Here is a 25033-nt window from a genome sequence, read left to right as displayed (position 1 = left end):
CAAGTGCTCAAGCACACATACATACAACACACTGCTCAAAATACCACACAGTGCAGCCCTCATCTTTTCTGAGCCCCGACCCTTCTGTCTCTCAGTGACACTCAGCAGTGTGTTTCAGGTGGAACCCTGGGCTCTAATCTCCACTACAAGCCATACCAAGACTCCAGAGTCCTATTGACAAAAGCCAAAGTCCTTCGCTATCTTCTAGAACCTTCTGACCCTACCCCTCTGGGCTTACTCACTCCTGCTCTCCCTGAATCACAAGTCATGGGGTAATTCATTGCTCCCTTCTCAACTTAACACTGGACCCCGTGACAAACGAGGAAATCATTGTCTCTGTCACTCAGGCCTCTATAAAATGAGGATAGTTATAATGACCAACTTGTAACACATGGTGAGTGGGAAGATTAAGTGAGAGAATGCTTTTTTTAAGCATTTGGTATACTATCTAGATAGTGGTAACCAATAAATATGTATGGGGTTTCAAGGACCTTCGGGTGTTCCGTTAATGCTACACTGTAAACTGTTCATCTTGCCTTCCACAGCTATGGACATGGGAGTCATTGGCCAGGGTGCCTTGGCATCCCACACGGGCATCATCCTCCACTGTCTGAGTAGTGGGGTCAGTGCGATGAGCCTCAGGGTTTGGAAGCACTGTGGGAACACATCCCAGGTACCATGTCTAGAAGTTCTTGATAAACACATCTCCCTCCCTGTTATTTGTGTGATGCCGGAGAGCAGGGGCGACTCTGTTAGTCATCCCTTTTTCCAGGATCCCAGCCAGACCCAGAACAGAACAGGTGTTCAGGAAATTTATGTTGTTTAACTGGCTTCCTCCTTTTTCTTTTCCATCCCTACTCCTTTTCTAACCCCCCCCCCCCCCCAAATCCCACATTAAAAATTCTTACACTTTTATTTTTATCTGCAACTCTTATTGAACCATTACTTATGATACCCAGTCTAAAAACAGTATAGTTTTCAAAGCACAGCCCATCTCTTGTGCACAATGTACCACGGATCCTGGTTCTCTTTCTCCTTTTACCTCCTAAGCCCCTTAGTATCAGACACCCTCCTCTGACCCTCACCAGGCCACAGTTCAAACACGGCAATCAGCTCTCCTGTGTCCACAGGCACAGCCCGGTTAGCCTTTGGCTCCCTTTTCTGTCTCCCCACACCTCACCTCATTTCTCCCCTTATCATCCTGTTTCCCTGGATTACCGAAGGAACAGAACCCTTGAGGAGTTAGTTCTGTTTGCCCCTGGAGGTTTTCTAGAGAGACTGTTTCCACTTGTGGTTGGTTTTCTCCCTCTTGAGAATCCAGCGAGAAGGACTAGCTAGAGGAGGGGAGGAGCTGCTGGGCTCTGCCTTGGTCAGGGTTGGGTGGGAAAGAGTGTTACAGAATCTAACCCATCTGTATGTTTTGACCACTGCTCTGTGGCTTTGCTGTACGTCCAGCTGTAGGTTCAGGGATAGAGCATATTCATAAACACAAACCATTCTCAGACATTTCACTCCATGCGTTTCAACCTTCCTAATGCTGTGACCCTTTGCCACAGTTCCTCAGGTTGTGGTGACCCCCAAACCACAAAATTGTTTTCATTGCTACTTCAGTAACTGTCATTTTGCTACTGTTATGAATCATAACGTATATATCTGATATGCAGGGCATCTGATATGTGACCCCAGTGAAAAGGTCGTTGGACTTCCAAAGGGGTCTCAACCCACGGTCGACCCACGGTTAAGAGCCACAGCCCTAACTTTTTAAACTGCCGCTCTTCCACTGCTCCCTCCCTGGGCCGAGGCTTGAGATCTTCCCGGCACTTAGGAGAACCTCCCCCAATCCAGCCACGTTGTCCCAAATGGCACAGTCCCCTTCATTTTTGTAAGGTGGGTGTTTTTTCCGTTGTGTGTATGCACCACTACCCATTCCTGCACCGACAGATACTTGGATGGGTCTGTATAGGGACCACACTGCAGTTAATACCGCAATGGGTGTGAGAGGCGGCAGTCAGGTGTCTCCTGGAACTACTGACTTTGTTTCCATCAAATATGCAATCGGAAGGGAAGTTTCTGGATGACCAGCCTGTGCACTGAGGAATGACAGAGTTCTTCTAAGGCGGAAGTGTGAAGCGTGAAGCGTGTATGCAGGACCCTGGAGCTTAGGGTGACCCCGTCCTGTGTAGCTTCGCATCAGTGAGGCCTGCTATTGGCATGCACGTGTTGTTACATGCTATTGAGTTGTTGAAGTTTGAGAGAGAAATGGGGAGGGTCTCATGAAACCCCACATGCTAGAAGTTCTGTCCCAGTGCTGTTGGATAGAAGGGAGTCATTTGACTGCACAAATGACACCCACAAAGCTCAAGAGTGGGTGGGACCAGAGCTGAAGTCCTGGGGCAAAGGTCCAGGTCAAGGATTGGCACTCGCCTTAGTGAATTACATTGTCTAGATAGGGTTTGAATGCAGAAAAGACTGGAGAGATACGGAGCGAATGGTAGTGGGGACAGGTCCTCAGAAAGCCACGCTGATCCCACGCTCTGGAGCTCTGGATTACTACAGCACAAACTCTGGAACTCACCCTACATACATGCAGTTTATCTTTGGTTTCTCCTCTACCAGTAGCTACCAACTCTGCTGAGGCTTAGCTGCTGTGACCATGGGGTAAAAAAGGTAATACTCGTATCCATCCTCACTCCTCTCTTCCCTCCCTCTCTCAAATGCATGTGCGCAGGCATGTCTCACTATTTTGAAGGAGTCTGTAGTATATTTTCACAAGGATCCTCCATCCCTGTAGGCTAGGAAATTATATCTGATCTAGCTAATTATTATTTTTCTCACCAGGAATACCACAGTTGTAATCTCTTTAGAAGATAAAGAAGACAGCTCTAAAATTGTTAGTAAAAGATATTGCTTTGCTCCTTGCTAACGTATGGCTCACGGTGAGTCAAAGGGTTGCTGTAAGGGCATAAGACTCAATATGTCAATCAAGCTATCATGAGATCCTCAAGCGCATCATTTCTTACTCTCTGCCTACATTTCCAGTCAGTGAATAGAAAGAATACGATGTTAGAGAAGGGTAGTCATCAGAGAGCTCCCGCTTCGTGTTGGAGAGCCAAAACTCAGAACAAATATTGACCATGGACATCAAGCATCAGAAGACCACTGGGCTTTTCTCTGTTGTGGGAAATAGCTGGGAAGCTTTTCATAAGGCTTGACACTCTCAGTATGGAAGTCGGAAGAAAAAAAGTTATGGAATATCCAATATTCTTCATGCCTCACAAGCATGCAGACACTCACCAAAGCCAAGTGTTGTGGCCAAGCCCTCTCAGTACAGGAATTGGGCTCTAGAAATGAACAGAAACTTTTCCTATTGCCTCTCTCTCCCACCTCTTAGGCAGTAGTCTCTGGGAACTAAAGATGAATGGGCTTGCTAACCAGGGAAGACCCTCCCCAGGACCTTCTGATTAAGGTCCAGGTGCCAGGACTCAAGCCAACACCTCGACATGGACAGCATAGCTGAGCAGCAAAGATGCTAACCTCTTTGGAGATCAATAGTGTGGTAGATTGTGTTAGAACATCTGAAATGTCTTTACAAAGAGGCAGGGAGAACTGTCATATACTCCCCTCTATACACACGAGCAACAGTGTGGGACTTTGATTTGGTGCTGGGAGGTGGTCTGCCTAGTGGAACTCAGGGACACTGGGACATGAGGAAGGAGTTGTATGGAGGACAGAAAAATAAATCAAAGTAAGCAGGTATAGAGCATGAGATGTGATAAGTGAGTCTCCAAAGCAAATCTAAATCTCACCGAGGTAGGGGGCCTTCATGGGTCTCAGAACAGAAGAACCAGAAATCAGTATCAAGACAGAAGGGCCAGCTAGGAAGGTTGTTAGCAATAATGCAATTTACCACAGAGAGCCTTAATCTTCACTGGGTTTTCTGACCTCACGCCTCCCTTCTAACTTATTGGGTGCTGGCACATAGCTCGCCTGTATCGCTGAAGCTTTAGGACGAGCAGGGTTTCCTTTCCAGGGTCTTAGTTCCTCTTATAAGTCAAGAAACGAAATCAGGCAGAAAATGTAGAAGCGAATGCTCCCAGATGACAACGGAGCCATTAGTCCTTAGTTTGGAACCCCATCCCCACCCCAAGGTGAAGGTACTTTCAGATTTTTCCCGATGGGTAAAGGGGACACTCTGAGCATGACACTTCATGCCACTTTCCTCTCATTTTTAGTACCAGGAATTGAACACAAAGTCTTACACACCTAGGCAAACTCTCTACTGCTGAGTTATACCTTCAGTCTTTTTATTTCCATTTTGAGGCAGAATTTTCCGAAGTTGCTGGAGTAGGTCTCGAACTCATGATTCTTCTGTCTCAGCCTCCTGATTAGCGAAGTTGCTGGGCTTTGTCATCAGGCTTGGCCCACAGGATGGTGGTCTTGATCATGAGCTCAGCAACCAGAGAAGCTGTCAGCATAGCCAGGATCACCTCAGCAAGAACACAGTGGTCTCTGGCATAAGCCCTGTCCAGACAGCCTCATTAGCATCAGGCCTAGCATTCTCTGAATACAGTCCCTTCACCTCACATCACTGGGCAGAAATGTCTTCAAAGATGCCACCAAGACGTTGAAGGACTAAGGGGTGATGATAGAGAACACTTTGACGGCAATTACAGCATGCAAAAGAGACTATCTGGTTGTGGGTAACTTTCTAAGTCTCCAATCTTAAACTTGCTTGGTGGTTTGAGAAGGTGCACAGAACCTCAGCCCACAGCCTAATTTGAAAGTACAGTCATAGCACTGTGGATTTACAGCTCCCGTTCTCCCCAGCCTGCCTCAGATCCTGCCTCCTCCCCGGCTGTTGCTCTGGTCCCCACCCTTTTCTAAGATGACAACACGCTCAGTGTGTCCACAGCTTAACGCAGGATGGACCACGACTCATCTGTCCTATCTTTGAGAGAACCCTATTACAAATGGTGATCACTGATGACAAGATACCCCCTCACTTGCTTATCACTGTGAACAGTGCAAGGCATGCTGAAGTTTTAACAACAGGTGGGCTGATCTGTGTGGAGCTGGGCCTCTTTCCTACAGACTGTGCAGTTGAAACACTACGATGCCAGATTGCCCTCACGGGCTGGAAGTAGATCAAATGAAAGCAACCCACCTGGTCAAAATACCACACCACTGCTCACCTTCCCTACCCTTTACTGCCAGATGGCCTCACATCTCACCAATCCAACTCTTTAACATCGCAGAAATGGCGGTGCTTCTGCCCAATGCTGCTGGGGTCGGTTAAATCCAGGCCCTCATTCCAACCTCCTCACCCCTGTCTCTGAGGTACCCACATGTCCTGTTCTGATGGGTAGTGTCTCTGGTCAGCTTGGCATATTCATGGGATTTATCTCAGCTATGTTCATTGATATGGGAAGACCCATTTTACTTGTGGGCAAAACTATTTCATGGATCGAGTCCTGGACCAAATGAAAAGGAGAAAGGATGCTAAGTACAGGCCTTGCTCGTTTCTTGGCTATGGATGCAGCGTGACCATTTCCCTCAAGCTCACTCTGCTGTAACTTCCACATCGCTATGGACTGTAACCTCCAACTGAGCAGAATAGACCCATCCTAACGTCGCTCTTGCCAGGGTATGTTACCACAGCAACAGAAAAGAAACTGAGATGCCCTCCATCTTGCTCTGCAGAATGGCTGATCCTTATAGCTTACAGAACTACCATGACCCTCCCAGGAGAAAACTGCTTCCCAGCAGCACTTCCAGACTTGCTTGAATTTCTTATTCTGGCATCATGAGTGCCTAGAGATAAGACCTAGCTCATTTCCAGCATCCTCCCAACATCCCCTGGCTCAGGCACATTGGTCAAAGGCTCATGTATTTCTGGTCACAATATCTGTCTGTCAAGACTCCATCACAGCCTTGCCTAATTTTGAGGGCTATGTCTCCACTCGCTCGAGCATTATCTCCTTTAAAGAACAGCCCCAGAGAAAGCGATTAGTCTGAATTCAAACAATTCCTCGCTAACATTAAGCATCTGTCACCATGTGTTGTCATCTGGGGTCCTCATGCCTGCCTTTGCCGTTAGACTAGACATATCCCTCTCTGAGAGGAGAAACTGTCTCATTGATTTGTGACTCCTTGGAGCTTAATCCTCTGGCTCAATAAATGACCGCTGTATGCATGAACGATTAGAGAAAGCGATGACAGGTACTTGATGTCCTACTGAGTTTTAACCATCAGTTTGATACGGCCTAGAGTCACATGAGAGGAGAGCCACAGAAAAAGATGCGTCTAGGTCAGACCGGTCCGTGGGTGATGTCTTGATGGCTAACTGATGTAGGAGGGCCCAGCCTACTTGCGGGTGGCCCAATACCTAGGCAAGCGCTCCTGGACTATGTACGAGAACTAACTGAGGACACACGGGTGAGCAGCATCCCCCTTGGCTCTAGATGTATTCCCTTGGATGTGCGCGAATTCCTTGGCCAGAAGTAACGCTGTGTGAAATAGCAAACAGGCCTGATATATAGTTTCTGTCTTGACTTCCCTCAAAGATGGACTCTAATCCAGAGCGGTAAACTAAATAACCCTTTTCTCCCCAGCGAAGATTTTGGTCAAGGATTTTTAATCACATCAACAGATGTCTAACTAGAAAATCTTAGATAAGCGAGCAGAGGAAAATGAATCTATGAATCATGAGTGATAAGGGCAGCGCCCCTTTGATCAAGTCCATGGCTGCTTATCTGCCATGTGTAAGTACATAACTCACCTCTGTCTTTTCACTGCCTGGGTTCTGCAGCTTCCTCTACCACCACGCCTTCCTTGATTCCTCTGTACTCAGGCCTCATTCTGTTTCCAAGTCAGAGCTAATCCCACGGGCTAGAGACCACACATGGCACATCCTACCCGGATTTCTCCTTCAGTAACATCTAAGATTTAGAATGTTTAAATTCCTATTTCTTCAATTCAGTCATTCGCATTCCCTTCCTCAATGGTATATTCTTCGTGTGAACATGAGAGTCCTACTCCCTCTAACTTTCAAGTCTTTATTCAGACGAGCCTAGAGCTGCCAGTTGATGTGTATGTCTGCCATGCCGTTTCTCCAACCCCACGGGCACTCTTGTAGATCAGGAGGCAGCTGTGATAGCCACGGCTTGTCCCAGGTTTCCTGGCTTGTGCTGGGTCTTCTACTTCTGTTCCTCGTAATCACAGCACCCTGATGAGTAGATCCTGCCTGTTCCCCATTGCCTCCTGCCAGTGTAAACTCATTAAAGATGCTCAGCTCCTGTCCTCATCTCTCATCCGCCCAGATGTCAACCTTTAACTCCCTCCATCCTACCCCTGTCGTCTCCAATTCTGTGACACTGCCTTCACCTGCTTGGAGACACTGCACCTTCTGGGACTCCAGGCTGTTTGGCACGCAGCAGAAAATTCTTTGTGAAACACCCATTCGCTCTTCCTTCATAGCCTGCAAGTCTCGTACCTCGGCTCATTATGTCACCTCCTGGGGCAAGCATCTGCCGCTGCTGGTTAGGGCCCTCCCCACATGTTTCCTTGGGATCCCCTATTCCTGCAGCACGGCATTTACCAAATAATTCTGGTTCCCTGGCACCACCAGATGACCAAGCATTGGCAGGGGGCTTGGTCACTGAACATAAAGGCTGTTCGAGCTCTATATTGCCAGTGTTTTTTTCGTGGTTTTCAGAAGCCCATTCCATCATGGTCAATGGACAAAGGATTTGCTGAGCTTTCTAAACCAAGTGTTTCAACTGTCTTAATGTCTGCTCAGCTCAGAAAACACTTCCACCATTCTCCTAATATAGAATGCTATTTTCCCCCGTTGGGAGCGTAGCTATGGTTTGCATAGGCTGCATCATGCCAGTGAATACTCTTCACATATTGCTGGTAGGAGTTTAAAGGGATCCAGCCCTTTTGGAAAGCAACTTGGAAATATGTATCAGGGACCTTAAAAATGTCCCCTGGGCATAATAATATTACTTTTTTATCCTGATGGAAAAGAGATAGACAGAGGAACCTTTTAGTGAAGACTCTCGGGATCTTGCTTACAGAGGACAGCAGTAATGATCAACCAAAGGGAATGTCCACATCGTGATTTCTAGCTGATGTAAATATGATGTCATTAGCAGTTGCCTGACTCGTGTTAACTGAAGAAAGGAGGCTATGAGATCTTATCTCCATGAGGTGACAGCTGGGAACGTGGCCATACTATGGGGACCACTTGTGCACACAATATTCTAATACAGCAGTGATGGTGGGATGCAATTAATGATAGAGTTCCCCATATTTCTAGACTGAACACATTTTCAACAATGACTGTTTACTTTTAGGATAAGCATATTTATTTTTTAACAGTGTTCCTTGATATTATAGACGAGATCATGGTAAAACAGTGAGATGTTTTTATAAATAAAAACCAAGAGAAATGCATCGATACATATTTTTTTAAAGAAATGTTAATGTAAATTAAGCTACAAGAAGTCTTAGCAGAGGTCTAGCAAGGTATTGGAAATATATAGAATGACCCCCAGATATCTGCTAAGAGAGGGAGGAGTCCAGATAAAAAGGCCTCCTTCAAGAAATCTTTCATTTTCTCAGAGGGAAGTCTGACAAACAGATAATTAGAATCCTCTAAGGAGAGGGGAAAATGTGACATTCACTCAGCATTAAAAATAGTGATCGTTACAGCTGAGTGGAATCAGAACTACGGGAGAAGAGTGGAACCTTGGCAGCCATGTTAGATTGGTAAATATAGAGCGCCAGTCGGGAGAGCTGTGATTGAGTAAATACGTGTTTCAGGAGACTCTTCCCTAGCACGCTGCCAAGCCACGCTGTCTACTGTGGTGTGAAGTCAGAGCTGTGGGGTGTGTGGCAGGAACTGTGAGTCAGTCCCCTCTGTTTTAAACTCCAGAGCCTGATGAGGCCAAAGGTGTTGCCACTCAAACATGAGGTTAGTCTTTCCCTGCAGCCAAGCAGAGAAGCCATCCACCCCACAGAGAATAGCTATCCAACGCCAAACTTGTGTTTGTACTTCTGGTCAGCCATGGAACTGCTCCCTGCTCTGAGCTGAAGCTAACTCACAGGGGAAGATGTCATAGGTCAAGGGTTTTTACAAGCTCCCTAAGGATGCCTCTGACATCCGTGCATCATTACAGCACTTTAGGCCTGGGATGTGGCTCCATTGGTAGACTATGAACACACGCAAATCCTGCTGTTTGGTCCCTAGAACTGTATAAACCAGGCATAGTGGTGCATGGCTGTAGTATTCTGGAGGTAGGGGCAGAAGGATCAGAAGTTCAAGGTCATTCTCAGCTTCACAGCAAGGTCAGCCTAAGCTATGTCTCAAAATGAAACACAGGCCATTGAATATGAGTAACCTATCATCTTACTGACCATGCAATTACCTATTCCAGACTATTGTCCATTATTCATGTTAGAAACAGCAAATCACGCGATCCATTCAAACTCTGTGGCTGAAGAGAAAGAGCCTAAGTCCCAACTTTGTTTGTCTGATATTGTGAGTCTCAAATGAGGGCCAGAAATTAACATTTTAATAAGCATCTGGGATTATGACAATGGAGGAAATTCTAGATTTTACTGGGAAATGATGTCCTTGGGTCTCTGAGCATGGATTGGGGGACAGTATTTGCTAAGCTACTGCCAATTTTATAAGTACAATTCAAAGTTCTGGCATCTGTGGACAAGTGGTCCAAGTCCAAGATCACTAGATAACAATAAATGCTACATAGTTAGTCTTGGGTTCCCAGGACTAAATCACCCATAGTCAGGGAACAAGGAGCAGAAGCTTGAAATGAGCTCTCCTGGAGTGTTGGTTTCTTTCCTGATTGCTGTATCAGAAAACCTTGCAAGAGCAATTTCAGCAAGAAGAGTTTGTTTGGGCTCTAGGTTTTAAGAAACCCAGTCCTTCATTATGGAGATGTCCTCACAGCAGGGAGCGCCAAGGTGATGAGAATATGTACTTGGAACCCCTAACATCTCAGCCAATTGGGAAGCAGAGACTTCATAGAGTGTATCACTGAGCTGTAATATCAATGTCCACCCACAGCTGCCTCCTTCTCTCCAACAGGTTTCTCCCCCTAAAGTTTTGACAACCTTTCAAACACAGCTCCATCATCTGAGGACCCAGTGTTCAAACACATGAGCCTACAGGTGGCATTTTCCCATAGAAACCATGATGCCCGGACTAATAAGGAATTCACGGTAGAGAACAAAATGGCCCCATCCTATCACCCTGCATACTCATGGCAGGAGTGCCAGATACTTATCAGGAGTCCCACTTTAAGAAGAAAAATAATAAATTAAAACAAACACTACAAAAAGCCAAAAAATCTCAAACGCCATATTGTGAAGAAGAGACCTCAGAAACAGCTCAATATAGGGACACGTGAAGGCACAGAGAATGTGTAGCCTGTGGGAGAAAAGAATTGGGAGAGACATGAGAGCTGGGATGTGTCTCCACCACGAGCACATGAGAGAGCAATTCAGTCTAGTAGGTGTTGCTCTGGAGAGCCAGACCAAAGTCAGCGAGCATGAAAACCTCAAAGAGACAGACAACTTAGCTGTGCCCCTCTCCACGTCAGGTATACCGTAACCACCTCCCAGTAAGTCTGCTGCCCCTCCCCCAGCCACTCCCCACAGGGTTCAGCCAGTAGAGTGATGAGAGGCACCATCCTCTGTTCCCCATTATGCCCCTCGACCATCTCCATTACAGACATCTCAGGTTGGGACAAACTAGGATCTAATGCATACCCGTTTCCCTCATCGAGCTATATTCGGGCCTAATCATGTTTCATACATATACCAGACCTGTCCTTGAGGAGGGCAATGGCTGGGGGCTACAATCTCTCTAGCATCCATGATTCCTTCGCTTATAGCTCCTAGGTGTGAATCAAATGAGGTCTATGGACCAAACTGAAGGCTTCATCCTTAGACAGGCGTGACTAGCGCATGCTTCCAAGAGCCATCCATCTACTGAGGAGAATTCACTCAGCCTAAGGCAATGCCAGGAGCTCTCTCTATGGAAACCACATGGCAATTGGCAACACACTCTCATCTGGGATCCAGGGAGAAAGAACAAAAGTATTGTTTCTTAAAATTCAGCAGTGACCCTTGAAGCAAAAGAAATGCAGCCTTATTCATTTGAGGAGTGCTGCCAGACAGAATCTTCTGGACTTGACAAAGCCATTGTACTCGTGAGCTCACGGTGGCCGTGCTTACCTCTATAAGACCTGCTTAAGACTGAGCCCACTGGCATCTCATTACGCCTGAGGGAAGGGCTCATGAGAGTCTGAGACAGGTTACGTATCCAGGGGAGGGCATGTCACTTTCTATAGTGACATAGGCACTGATAGGTGGTCTGTGTTCCAATAAATAATGCCCCTCCCATTCACACTCACGCAAACAAGCATAATTAAACTCGGTGGGTTGAAAACAGGATATGAAAGTAGGAGGTTTATCGGGAAGAAAGCAGCAGTGATGGGGTCTGAGTGTAATGGGGAGAGAAAATGATCAAAATTCAATACATAATGTGTATGAAATCGTCAAGGAACAAAAATTAGATACATATCTCACTGCGGCAGCAGGGGAGGTGGGAGGGCAGGAGGAAGAGGTGGGTAAAGGGAAAGAGGGGGAGGAGGGGGAGGAGGACGGGGAAGAGGAGAAAGAGGAAGAGGATAGGGAAGGGGAGGAGGAAAAATGCTTATAAGTTGTGATAGCCTTGGTTGATAGGCAAACGGTGAAAAGAAGGAGGTAAGAGGATTTCAAGTTCAAGGTTAGAGTGGTTAGGGATATATCAGATGTAAAAATGCTCATAAAGCTAATAAGACCATTTGAAAAGAGGGAAGTGTTCATTTCATGGCCCCTAGAGTCACAGCACTCTAGATAAGATAAAGGACCATCTCCCTCGGCTCCTGTGTCTCCAGGGACAGGGAGGGCAACCCCTCAGCTGAGGTGACCAGCACATGGGAACTGAACCACAGCTGTTTCAGACCTCGACCTCCTACTCTCTGGGACTTCTGAGATGAACAGGTGCCCGACTTGCCTGTAAAGTGTGTGTGTGCACTTCTGGGTACTCCATGTCTTGCTCAGAGGCTGTGTCCACCTGGGCTATGCTCAGGGATGAGGTGGGGGCAACAAGCGTGGGAGAAACAGCTTTATAGTCCAGTTACCCCAGAGAACATCTCCACCCAAAGGTTTTCCTCCGAGAGGGCTCTGTGCGAAGGTTCCATGCCCAATGTCACTGCTTCGGTTATGTGCAGTGACAACATTTATTCCCAGGCTCCAAATTCTCCGTACATCTTTCACTTTGGCCCAAAGCATTGGCATGCTGTGCCCTGCCCTTCCTAGGGCATAGTTAGTATCTTCATGGTTTAAAGGACAACCTAGGCATGTGTCAGAAATGAGTTTTCTCTGGACAACCAAGTCTCAGAAGAACCCAGCAAGAGCCCAAGTATGGCACCATCCAGCTGCTCTATGGCCTCTGTCAATAACCCCGGTCTCTGCCCTGTTCCTGGTGACACTAACTTTGCAGAGCAATGTGGGAAAGTGTCACTGCTCTGCTCTTCAGGCATCTGCAGAGCTACATTCAGGGTTGTTTTCTGGTTAAGCTCTTGGCACTGCTGCATAGTAATCAGGGAGTGGTCTGAGTCTTGGCTTCTGGCTCCACGCTGTTACTTACACACGTGTTCCTCTGACCACAATACCTCCCAGTAACCAGAAGCATGGCTGGGAATATCACATTCCCACACAGAGAGCGTGGTTCCTATTCTGCTGGCTCTCCCATAATGCATAGCCTTGTGGACATAAACAAGGCCTCCTCCCATGCCTGGAACATCTCAACATTTCCCTTAAGTCAGAGACTATGGTTCTGAGACTGAGCGGTTGTCAGCCCAGCACCAGGATGCCACATTGTACACACAGCACCTATCAGGAGTCTGACATCTTCTGGGGCCTTGTGTGTGACACTACTATCTCATCGAAGATGTTCCATCAGCATGGAGACTGAGGGTGCTCAGGCTGACAGGAGAGAAATAAGTTTCTGATAGTGTCGGCTTAACCACCCACGTTCCTCCTGGGAAGGTGAGTAGCCTCCAGCAAGAACCCCTTCTCAGGTCATATGGGCATCTCAGGGCATCTCTTCAGAATAGACCTCTCATGCCCCTACAGCAGACACAGCAAGGATTGCAAGCAGCAAGCTCTACCTACAAGCAGCTCTCACTGCAATAGTTCCAAGTTCCTTTTAGCTTAGGGCTAATACAGTGCTGCAGATTTAAAACCAAAGTGTGTATATTGTCCACACGACCCATTTAAACAGAATGCATACAATCTTATCTGTGAATCCATGTCAGTCTGTGGTAAGGGCAATAGAATCTAGAGTTAATGATGTCTTTTTTTAAAAAAAAAACAACATTTTTTTTCATTTGTTTACATACCAACCAGTTTTTGCTCCCTCCTTTTCTCTCATTCCCTTCCTTTTCCCATCTTCCCCCTCCCCCATCACTTCTCCTCCATCTCCATTCAGAAAGGGACAGGCCTCCTATAGGCTTGCACAAAGCATGGCACCTCAAGTTGAGGCAGGACTGAGCTCCTCCCCTTACATCAAGGTGGAACCAGGTAATCCAGCATGGGGAACAGGCTACCAAAAGCCAGTTAACTGCCAGGAAGAGGTCCTGCTGTTAGAGGCCTTACTAAGAGACCAAACAATTGTCACATGCATGCAGAGGGCCTAAACTGGTCCCTTGCAGGATCCCTAATTGATGGTCCAGCATCCATGAGCTCCTGCGAGCTCAGGTCAGCTGTCTCTGTGGGTTCCCCAGTCATGACCTCCCTGACTTTTTTTTTGTTTGTTTGTTTAAACATTTCCTCCTTTCTTCTGCAAGACTCTCAGAGCTCAACCAAGTACTTGTGGGTGGATCTCTGCCTCTGCTTCCATCAGTTACTAGACAGAGAATCTCTTCTGGCAATTAGGGAAGTCACCAACCTGCTTACAGTAGAAGGCCAGTTCAGGTATTCTCCACCATTGCTAGGAGTCTTAGTTTGGGCAATTCTTGTGAGTTCCTGGGAGTTTCCCTGGCACCAGGTTTCCCCCTAACCCCAAAATGCCCCCCATGAAGACATTTATCATATTATTCTCCCCATTCATCCTACCTTCAACCTGCCTCCTGTACCCATCCTGCCTAACTCACTCCCTTTAGTTCCCTCCATCCTTTCACCTCCCCACACCCCCAGTTTACCCAGAAGATCTTTTCTATTTGCTCTTTCCAGGGAAATCCATGATTCTCTCTTTGGGCCCTCCTTGTTAGCTACCCTCTTCACCCTTACTCCTCATAACCACCTACGAGTGAGGACACACCATGTTTGTCTTTCTGGGTCTGGGTTACCTCACTCAGAATTTTTTTTTTGAGTACCATTCATTTGATTGCAAATTTCATGAGGCCATCATAAAAGAACCATGCAGGTATTATGTAAACGGGCTCTGTAAGGTAGATGACTGTGCATGGCACAGTCACAGAATCAGCACATGCGGGTAGGAAAAAGCTTCACGAGAGAGATGACAGTTGACCATGATGCTTTAAGAGTTCTCAGAATAGATTCTTGGAACTATCAGGAAGCCTAAGCTCCAGGCAGCTTCTGGGGACATATGGCTTGGTTGACTTTTCTGGCAAGAATACTCTTTTAAAGGTCCCGAGTTCAATTCCCAGCAACCACATGGTGGTTCACAACCATCTGTAATGAGGTCTAGTGCCCTCTTCTGGCCTGCACGCATACACACACATAGAATACTGTATACATAATAGATAAATATTTTTAAAAAATAAAAAATAAAACCTCCACATTTAAAGCCACATTGGTTAAAATGTCCATCCCAGGCATACGTGATGTCCCAATGAATCTAGACTTTACTCTTTAACATCTTTGTCAAATTAATAGCTAGTCATTTCACTACTGTCAACAGAGCTGGTGTCTTTTATTAAGTTTTTCAGTTGTTAAGAACTAAACGTTGTATTGTTATCATCGACCTTGTACCCGGACTCCTTGCTAAGCATCCTTTATTGTTCTTTTTTAAACACTTGTTTTTGTTTTTCTAGATCTTGGATCATCACCCTGTCTCTTTTAATTTCCTTTTGGTTTTTCAGGCAGATGCTGTGACCAAACGCAGCTTACAGATAGGCAGGGTTTATTTGGTGTACACTTCCAAGCCATAGTACATCGGTGAGGGAAGTCAGGGCAGGAACTGAAGCAGAAGCTGTGGAGGAATGCTGCTTGCTGGCTCCGGTGCAGGCTCATACTCTGCTCACTAGCTTTCTTGAACAGTTTAGGATCCCCAGCCTAGGGACTGCACTGCCCACAGTGGGCTTGGCCCTTCTATATCAGCTAACAATCAAGACAATCTGCCACAGACACAGCCATCGGCCAATCTGATCTGGGCAATCTGTTAACTGAGACTCTGTCCTGAGATCTCAGAGTCCAGCCTATATCTAGTTGACAGTTTAAGATAACTAGGAAACCAGCAACAAATAATGAGAGTTTTCTTATAGCCCCTACTTTTCTCATCTTCCCTCAACACAACGCTGATAATCTTAATGCCTATTCTTCCTATAAAAAGGAAAAGGATGTTGCCCTGTATACCAGCTGTTTTAGGCTCAGATATGGCCGTAGGCAGCAGCCCAGGCCTGGACGTCACTGTCATCCCAGGTAACAAGCAGACCACCATCAGCCCATCTCTCGAAGCCCCTTGCTTCTTCGCAAGTGCTCTCACCACAGCGTGTGAACCATTCTGCCTCTTTCCCTTACTTTTCACCACCATATACTCGCTCATCATAGATGGAGGAGCGGAGTGGGGATTTTGTTTACTTGTTTTCTTTTTAATTAATTTGGGGGGTGAGGGTGGATATGGAGGGACTGAGAGGTGAGTGAGTTTGGGGTACATGATATGAAAATTTCCAAGAATAAGTAAAGAATTATATTTTTTAAAAAAAGAAAAGAAAAAGGAGAAGGGTAGGAAGGTAAAGCATGAAGGAAGGAAAAGGCAAGGAAGAAAGAGGAAATGACATGCTGGAAGGCAAGGAAGGGAAGGAAAACAAAATTCTGAGGAAGAGCCCTTAATTCCATAGAGGCGTCTCACACTGTAGGGCTTTAAAAGCATAATTTTCTTAGACTTTCTCAGGTTACATACAGCTTGGTATCTAAAAATAAATCTGGGGGTGGGATTGAAGGTATAGCTCAGAGCATGTCTCTGGGTTTGATCCCCAGCACTACATAAAAGAGGAAAAACGAGAGGAAACAGGTGTTAAAACATTTTTTAATATTTCTTGCTCTAATAAAATGTTTGGGGTGCACCACAAGCTATGGACTGGAAGAACAAGTTCTAGGTCTAAGGCACGATTCATCCAAGCTGATAATAAGTTTCATTTTAAGGTCTCCGAAATCAAGGAGGTGGGATTCAGGACTCAGCAAGTTTGTTTAGAATGGATTGATTTAAAACCCTCAGCAGGACCACCCTGACTTTTTCCTCCACACCCACCACCAGTTCCTCATGGATTAAAAATACAATCTATAGGTAAACTGAGGAAGCAGTGACAGAGTATGGGAGGCATTTTCTGGCTAAGGGTCAAGATTCGGATCTGCCGTGTAGTGAAGAGCCTGCACACCCCACACTCATAAAGCAGAGGCAAGAGGATTGCTGAAATTCAGATATAAGACACCAGCCTGGATCACATAGCAAACTCTTTGGATCTAATAATGAAAACCAGGAAACAAGACAATGTGCCCTAAAATGCAGATCATGGTTTTGTTGATTCTTATGGTAAACAGGCTAGTAATGAATGAATTAAAAACAAAGAAATAAGCAAACATCGCTTAGGGCTGGATGAACAGTTCAGTGACTGAGGACCTTACCTAACCTGTGTAAAGTCTGGGGCTCAATCCCCAGCACTTAATAATGATACCAATATAAGACATTGTATCTTCTAGGATTTCTTTAGAGAACACATAAACTTATTCACTAGGCATATAAGTCAAAGCAAGCCCAACTTAAGGATGTATTAAACACGGGACTTGGCCAGGTCCTCAGATCATGAACAGGCTCTCCATTTGTCCTGTTGAGACCGGTAGCCAACATCCCAGAACAAACCGTGAAGCTGTGTGTTAAACTCAAGGCCCACTGTCTACACTACACAGCCAACGCCTGCTCTGTCTATCGATTAAACAGGTAGGCTTCGACCATTATTTATGAGTCATGGCCCCAAAGGGCCCTGGAAGATGTCAAAGCAGAGGTTAACTTCAGAGATTAAATCCACAGCAATGCTAGCTGCTGGTGTTTGGCTGATTATGTGAAATTCCTAAAGCCGTTCCTATCTGCATGTCAGGTTTCAGTTTTCCCAGGCACAGTTCTCTGTGCACTGATTTTTCTTTGCATTGACCCTAAAAGGGTTTGAGTCCACCGCACTCTGCACACAGACCCAGCAAGGAGAGTCTTCTAGAAATGTATCCTAAGTTCTTTGCAAACTCCCCTCAGGAGCAAGAAGTAACTCCAGGTAATGTCTATTATCTTTTATAAATTAATTGCCATATTAGCGGCAGGCATTCAGGGGCTGGTGGTACATGCTTTTCTTGGCCAAGAATTAATCAAGTTTGAGCTCCTTAATAAAACTCTGCTAGGAGCAAATTCTTTCTTAGACAGTTTATGTTTCTAAAAGACAACATGATGTTCCTTTGCATTCAGAAAGTCGACGTCAGGAAATTATATTTTCAGCCTCTTGTGCCAATATCCCAGGAACCCAGGAATGATGAACCGTGAACTCCTGCCCGAGGAAGTCTCCACAGAGGACCCAACAGTTGGCTTTTTAACCTACATGTCTAAGACTGACCTAAAACTCATAGGGGATTCTTGGTTTCAATATTTTCATAATATTTAAATATATAATAAACATCTTGCATTGGCTTAAGAATTCTATCCTGGGCTGAAGATGAGTCACAGTTGATAGAGTGCTTGCCAAGCATGGGCAGTCCCAGGTTCAATCCCAGCCCTGTAATGAACAGGCATCCTGGCACACGTCTCTCCTGTAATTCTAACACTTCTCTGTCGGAGCAGTGGGATCTCAAGTTCAAGGCCACCCTTGAATGTGTAGCTAGCGTAAGGTCAACCTGGGCTATGGGAGCCTCTGGCTCAAGAAGGCAAATAACTAATTATTAAAAATTAATTTAAAACACAGAAGCCTATCCTGATGCAAAACACCTGCTGCCTGCGGAGCACAGACGCGGCTGGTTCGTTCCAAAGCACATTTCAGGCTCAGCTGGTTCCAGGACAAACACACAAGGGCTCAGACTCTTCTTTTCTGAAGCGGACACGCCCATGCTGGCTAACCAGGGCCAGAAGCTGAATGTACAAACAGACACTGGGCAGATGAGAGCTAAAAATAGAACTTTGACCATCAGCCTGCAGCACCTCATCCAGGAAGCCAGTCCCCTTGTTCCCACAAACAGCCCAGCAGCCCAACCTTTGGTCAGCCACATTGAAATAGCTGTCCTGCTATTCTAATGGCCAGCCAGGCCCTCTCTTCTAATTTAGGACCACTGCAAAGGATCAATGATGCCCTGCTTCTCTAGCTAACTGCCTCTGGCTTCCCAGGCCAGCAGCCTCTAGACAGCACCCACATAGTGTGGGTCTTCTCCGTTTGCTTCTTGGAAAGTTCTGGTGCTCCTTGTGACTCCTCCAGACAGCCCTGGCAGTTGACTCCTTGGCCACCCGAAATGAACAACCATCGCCTTTCTCCTTGGGTGGCCCTGGTTTATTTTTCCAGGTGAAATGCTAGTTGTGAAGGGGAGAGCATAGGTTTGAATGCTAGTCTGGAAAAACCTTTTTCTCTGTTGTATAAAAAAACCACAGAGCAAAAATGTTGAGTGCACGGATACTTACTGGGTCTGGAAGCTCTCTCCAGCAGTAATACTTAACCCAGACAACATAAAAACACATGATTCCTATAAAATATACTTTGAAGCCTCATGTTTGAGAGGCACAGATATGTGCACCTATGTTAGAATACTGTAATCCACGTATCCTAAAAGTAAGAAATTAAAACAAATTTTAATCAACTATCTTACAAGACCAACTCACCCCTCTCTTGTATCTAAAAAAAAATTACAAATTATTGTCCGATGAAATACTTTCCATTGAGCATACAGCCAAAAAATGTAAGAATAAAAATATCCTAGAGATGTGTCAAGTAGTTAATTAACAAAAAATGTTGTGCTTTTCTTTTAGATGTTGGTGGTATTTGTGCTTCTTACTTGCGAAACTTGTTTTATTTTCTTATCCTCAATAAATATCTGCTTACATTTTGTGGCTGTAACTTTTTTTCTTAAAGAGAAACATCCTCCAACACCAAAAAAACAAAACAACAACAACAATTCGGCTCCTAAAACCTTCCTCTAGAGACTTCAGATTCTATATTCTCCAAATTGGAAGGACCGAACACTCACATAAAACGGTTGAAGGAGCCACCAGCTTCTAGCCAGGCTTTGTCTTAGATGGCCGTGAGATCCTCAGAGAACCGTTCCTGTCCTGAGCCGCACAAGATAAAGGCCCTTCTCCTATGAATCACTCTTCTGATCTCCCCCTTGGAGGCACACGGCCCGGAAGTCTACAGCTTCACGCCTTCAGTTTCATTCAAGAGCAAGAGAGGCTGGGGAATAAGAAAGGAGCAAGGGAAAAGGTCTGAGCTCTGGGTCTGCTGGTGACGAGACCCTGAGCACTGCTGTCTCTCCTCTGTGAGAGATAGAGAAGCTCGCATGGGCCTGGGGACCGTATTTGCTCCAATCTGTTTGTGGCTCCCTCTCCTGGGATTCTACGAGGTAGGCAGGTAGCTCCGAAGGCTTTGAGTTTGGTCAGTGGGGAGGAAAGGGGGTGCAAGAAAGACTATCCCCTCCCCGCCATGGCTGCTACCTGCTGTACCAACTCTGCTGTCTTAACCACTCAAAGCTCACCAGAGAAGCGCAGCTGATAGGGTGCTTACCTGGGTAGGGTGGCTTCTGGCTTCCCCGCCGTGTGAGGGAACTCTGACAGAAGTGACTTAGGGGGAAATGGGTTTCCTTGGCTTCCACTTCCACACAACTCATCGTTGAAGGACTTAAGGCAGAAGAACCATGTTAGGTGCCTAACCTCCTCACGCATGCTCAGACAGCTTTCTTATTTAGATGCCTATGACTCATAGTTGGGCAGGCCCTCTAACACCGGTTAGCAATCCAGAAAATGCATCACAGACCAACCCTATCTAGGCAATGGCTCAGCTGAGTCTCCTTTTTCAGGTGCCTAGGCCGAGTCAATTTACAGTTAAAGAGACCTAGGGCGAAAAGAAGAGAAATTACTGGGATCAGCTCACACAATTACAGAGGACGAGACACCCAAACACCTACAGTTAGCTAACTAGAGACCCTAGAAAGTAGATTCTGGTCCACTCATATAACTGAAGAAGCTTAATGTGTGAGGACTAAATGTATAAAGCCCATGGAAAACACATATGTTTGAAACCTAATAGGATAGTACTAAGAAATGGGGATTTAGGGGTGTAACAGAGACCAGGTGAGGTCATAAGGATAAAACCCCAACAATGGGGTCCTTATAAGAAGGAGAGGCTGGAGCCTGCTCTGTTTGTCATGTGAGGTGAGTAGAAGGTGGTGGCCTATAAGCCAGCGACAAGTCTTCATAAAACACTGGAAGTGCCAGCCCCCTGGCCTGAAGTGTCTAGCTAGCCTCTGGAACTACAAAGAACACATGTTTCTTATTTAGGCAATCCATGTGTTATTTTTACCACTGTATCCCAAATACACAAAGGTATCGGTGGTGTAAGCTCTAATCTGAAAACCAGTGGGCGGGAAGACTTAAGCAGAACCAACACCTCAATCCAAACCCAAAAGTCAGACAAGAACAGTGACCCACCTGGAATGATGCTCGGTTCCAAGTCTGGGCAGCCCAGCTCCAAGCAAGCTGATGGGTAACTGGTCTCTGGTGTCTCTTTTAACGACAACATGGCAGTAAAGAAGATCTCAGGATCTCTGATGAACCTAACAGTCTCCCATGTGTACTGCACTGAAATATTCTCACACTGGGGAGCTGGGCTTTGTCACAGTGCTTTGTAAAGGGCACAGCTGAGTCCTTAGGTAAAGCGATGAATGAGTTAGCTTAGGAAGATGTGCATAATCTAGGTTTTAATTGCTTTCTGAGGAGAACACTAGAGGCTTGGGACTGTGGGCGTGAGCTAAGGAGTAGCAAGGATTCATACACGCAGAGTTTACTGTGAATATCTGAGACCCTTGTGTGCAATTAAAAGGTGGTCATATTGTATATGACTATATTTGTATAAAGTGGCTAGTAGTTGTTTTTCACAGAAAATTATATATATATATATAATTAATATTTTTGATCTATATAAATATAGACATATCAAGGCAACATTTTACAGAGCTCAACAGGGTTAAAATTAATTCATTTCACTGTTTTCTGTCTGATTTTTTTTCCCTTGAGTTTCACATGGACTATGAGCCTGAATGCAAACCTTGACAAGGTAGGCTTTGACCATAGCCTGAGATTCTGGGCCTACATGATGCCCAAGATGCTGGTCCTCAGAGGAGCCACTCTGAGTAGCAATGGTACAGTGGGAGCACGGGAGCCCTAGGCCCATCATCAGGGAGTCTCATTGCTGCCCACAGGGCTGTCACCATCCCTAAATCAACCTCCCACCCTCCCTTAGGCAGGCCTCATTTGTTGTTATTGTTTGAATGTTTAAGGGTAGAAGAACCTGGTTGCTTGAAGTCTGTCAATGTAGGATCTCAAATTCATGGCCTTGTTTGCTCTAAGTAGAAGAAGAAGGATAGTCTGTTGTGGTTGGCACAAATATCAGATCCCAGAAGTACATCACAGGTTTATTGGGCTCTTAAAGAGAGTTTTTAAAAGGGGGATGCTGGGACTGGGGAGATATTTTGGTCAGGAAGGGGCTTGCCAAAAGAGCGTGAGAATCAAAATTCAGATCCCAGCATCCACATATTGGGCACGGGTAGGCAGAGACAAGCAGATCCCTGGAGCTGTCTGGATGGCAAGTCTAGATGAATCAGTTAGCTTCTGGCTTCCAGAAGCATGCAGACACATGCACATGCACCTGCAGACACACACATGAACACACTCACACATATACACCAAAGAGAGATATTTACCTCTAAAACTGACTGTCATTAAGGAGCTGGGGTTGTAATTGGGGTAGAACGTTTGCCTAGTGTGCATGAGATCACAGGTTCTCTTTCTAGGACTACAAGACAAAACAGAACAGAGCAAAAATAAAATAACAAAGACCAACAATGATAATTTTCTGAAAAGCATTAGGCCAGTGAGACATCGGCTTATTACCAGCAGGGTTAAAGGTAAGAGTTGGCTCTGAAATGCTTGCTTGTCTTGTCCCTCCTCGGAGAAGCCTCAATAAGCGGGTCAGCTTCAGGAGTTCGGGAGTGAGCATCTTTGACCTTCCCTTAGGAAGCTAACCCAAGGACATACCTGTCAGGTGAGCTCTCAGAGCTGCAAAGATTCTTGGGGGTTTTGGTTCCTAAAAGGTGTTTTGACTCTCCACTTCTTTAAGATAATTTGCCCACAGGGCCTAAATTATAGTCAAATTACTGGTCACTTCAGTCAGTTCCCTTGATGCTAACCTGGGCTCCACAGACGACACGGTAGAAAAGTAGGCCAAGTTCACTGTGTAATTTATTGGGTGTCAAGAAAGCAAATTATCACAAGGCAGGATTTATATGGACTACATGATTCATACCCACGAACTTGTGCTTTTAATTGAAAACGTGCTGTTGGCAAAGCAAAAACTATATGGATGATTGGATCTCCAGTGTTCCTGTCACATCCTGAAGGTGGAGAACTGTGTAATACAGAGTGGGATCCCAGATCTCAGGTGCGCAGATCCCCAGGTCCGGGCGAGGTAAACAGTTTCACAGCTCTCCACCTGTAGTGAGCCTTTCTCCATCCCCACTGTCAGTGAACGTGGTTACCAGCTGCACGCCAGTGCAGGGAGGTACTCTCAGAACCAGTTCCGTGGAACAGTTGAGGCCCTCAGAAGGCTCTGGAATCTGGAACTGAGAACGACCTGGGGCCAGAGAGTCTTTGGGAGGCCTGTTCCTACGGAGGGAGGGGAGTAGAAATGAGAACAGTCTCCTGGAGGAGATGGCCCCCTCCACATGGGCTGGATTCCAGTCTCTCCTTTACCTCCTTCCAACCCAGCCAGAATTCAAGGGCAACCCCAGGACCCAAATAATGCATACTAAATACTTTTTGTACCTCACTCAGTTTTATCCACAGAAGCTCCCAAAGAGAGTCAGCACCCCTTCCCTGTACACTGAACCCAACCTGCAAAAACACAAAAAGGCTTTGTCTTGGGTTGTGAAATGGTTAAAGGGATCCCAAAAAGCCTGTGAGGGTGCAAACCATGTGTTCCCCATCTGGGCTATGTCGACTCACTTTGGTTCCACCGCCCCCTTTCCTTCATCAAACCAGGGCTTCCTTCAAGACTGTGCACCTGGCCAGGCAGCACAGGTCCTTCCACTCAGGGCTGCGTCCTGCTCAGCTCAGCTCCCAGGGCTGCTGTCTGCCTTCCTAACTTGTCCCATCGTAGGAAGACAAGAAAATTCAACGAGAATGGAACTCCAGAAAGTGTTTTGAAGGTAAACAGCACAGTAGCCCAACATGGCAGCCCAGCATGGCATCTCTCTTGGAGTCTTTCTGAGAAGTGCGTGGTGCATCGTCCCCTGAGGATCCCCTGAACTGTAACATGAGGGGGCCGGCTTGTTGGGGTTTCCATCCCTCCAAGTACCCCAACAGCTGGCAAGCAACAAAGAAAATCACACACAAGACTCCATAAGGTTATAAACTGATTGGCCCATTAGGTCAGGCTACTTATTAGTTCTTGTAACTTATATTAATCCATTATCATTATCTATGTTAGCCATAATGGCTCAGTACCTTTCTCAGTGTGACAGCTTACATGTTGCCTCTTCGGTGGTCTGCGCAGGAGTGGCAGAGGAGCCTCCCTTCTTCCCAGAATTCTCCTGTTCTCATTGCATCACCTCTACTTCCTGTCTGGTTTTCCCGCCTATACTGCCTGCCTGGCCAATCAGCGTTTTATTAAAATATGATTGACAGAATACAGACAATTCTCCCACATCACTGAACAGCTTAGGCTTCTCTGCCAGTCAGCTGGAGAAGCTCAAGGCAAGGAAAACCCCACTCTCAAACAAAAGGGGAAGGGACCCTGAGGTCCTTTTCTACATTAGAGATTGACTTTTGACTTCTATACATGCACACCTAAACCTATATGTGCATCCACACACAGGAATGTATATACACACACACACACATGACAGAGAGAGAGAGAGAGAGAGAGAGAGAGAGAGAGAGAGAGAGCCCATTGAAGGAAGGAAGGAAGGAAGGAAGGAGAGGGAAATAAAGGAAGTAGGAGAGAAAAGAAGGGAGGAAGAGAAGGGATAAGAAAGAAAAATTAGAAAGTAGGAAGGAAGGGAGGGAATAAAAATCAAGATTAATTGGTTACCATCATGCTTTGCACTCCAAAATACCAGACAGCAAAAAGAGCAGAAATGAACTAAAGAAAAAAGCGATGTATGTGTTTTGAGAATCCAGATAGCGGCGTTCCTTTGATGTGAGGGGCAACAGCTTGCAGTCCTCAAAGGATAAATCCATTTGCATCAGCTGCCGCCACCGATGAGGCGGCCAGGGCGTGGGGCCAGAGTCTTGTTAAGGAGGAGAGAAACCTAGGCTGGAAACCCACAGCTTTCTCTCCCGAGGCTGCAGCTCATTCTTGCTGCCCTCCTGGAGAGGTGGACAGCCTTGCTTTGGTCTCCTGCTTCTGTTTTGCAGATCATGAGAAGGGAGATGTCCACAAGGGATGGATACAGCTGTCTTTGACCTTGGGGAAATTGCAGC

At 46.0% G+C, this 25033-nt stretch overlaps 2 long non-coding RNA genes across 2 annotated transcripts in view; both read right to left on the bottom strand.

The window, feature by feature from the left end:
* The window catches only part of LOC146894259 (uncharacterized), a 28890-nt gene extending 8689 nt beyond the window's left edge, over positions 1-20201 (bottom strand). The window contains exons 1-2 of the long non-coding RNA XR_015002029.2: positions 20061-20201; positions 19528-19730 (exon numbers count right to left, since the gene is read on the bottom strand). This is a non-coding gene — a long non-coding RNA (uncharacterized LOC146894259). The remainder of the gene's footprint in view (positions 1-19527; positions 19731-20060) is intronic.
* A 2590-nt stretch (positions 20202-22791) lies between these two features.
* LOC146894258 (uncharacterized) lies at positions 22792-24254 on the bottom strand. The gene is made up of 3 exons (XR_015002028.2): positions 24056-24254; positions 23375-23443; positions 22792-23215 (listed from the first exon to the last, which is right to left on the bottom strand). It is a non-coding gene; the product is annotated as an uncharacterized LOC146894258 (long non-coding RNA).
* Between the last annotated feature and the right edge of the window lie 779 nt (positions 24255-25033).

Source organism: Myodes glareolus, chromosome 6 (genome assembly GCF_982192425.1).
Source record: "Myodes glareolus chromosome 6, mMyoGla1.1, whole genome shotgun sequence".
Classification (NCBI taxonomy): Eukaryota; Metazoa; Chordata; class Mammalia; order Rodentia; family Cricetidae; genus Myodes; species Myodes glareolus.
Note: the sequence above shows the minus strand (reverse complement) of the source record. Positions and strands in the feature narration are given on the sequence as shown.